This window comes from Seriola lalandi, unplaced genomic scaffold (assembly GCF_002814215.2).
Source record: "Seriola lalandi dorsalis isolate HSWRI2012SDOR001 ecotype SW California unplaced genomic scaffold, Sedor1 jcf7180002053644, whole genome shotgun sequence".
Lineage (NCBI taxonomy): Eukaryota > Metazoa > Chordata > Actinopteri > Carangiformes > Carangidae > Seriola > Seriola lalandi.
In genome coordinates, this window is record NW_019524197.1 from 691 (window position 1) to 1,247 (window position 557).

Sequence of the window (557 nt, forward strand, 5' to 3'; positions counted from 1 at the left end):
TAAATGATCATAATATCCTATTTGATTTGTAACTTTCTTCATAAACATAATCTAAATGGTCTTTGAAATTCAAACTGTGCACAAGTGGAACACTATGGAGGACCACAAGTGTCATGCAAATAGAATTTCATTCACTGATTTCTAATTGAACACTAAAAACAGAAATTAATAAATGTTTTTACTAATTCATTTCTTAATCTATATATAAATCGAATAAATAAATTTCTCAAATTCAGTATTTCATTAATTGGTATTTTAATAGGCAATAAAAGGAGAAATTGTCAAAATAATTAATGAATAGTTCAAATTTAAATGATTTACTTGATTGATTGATTGATTGATTGATTGATTGTTTTATGTTGTTTTAAAATCTATTTGAGGTGATTTTTTGTTCTTTTGTTTTTGGCGGTTTTGTGCAACAATCTGCAGTTTAACCTGGATCAGTTAGATCTCCATTTAAAACAGTTTGTACCGGTTTGTACACGTACAATGATTCTTCTGATTTAGAGGCGGAGTGAGACATCTGTCCTTGTAGTTTTTTTATCTTCGGACCCAAG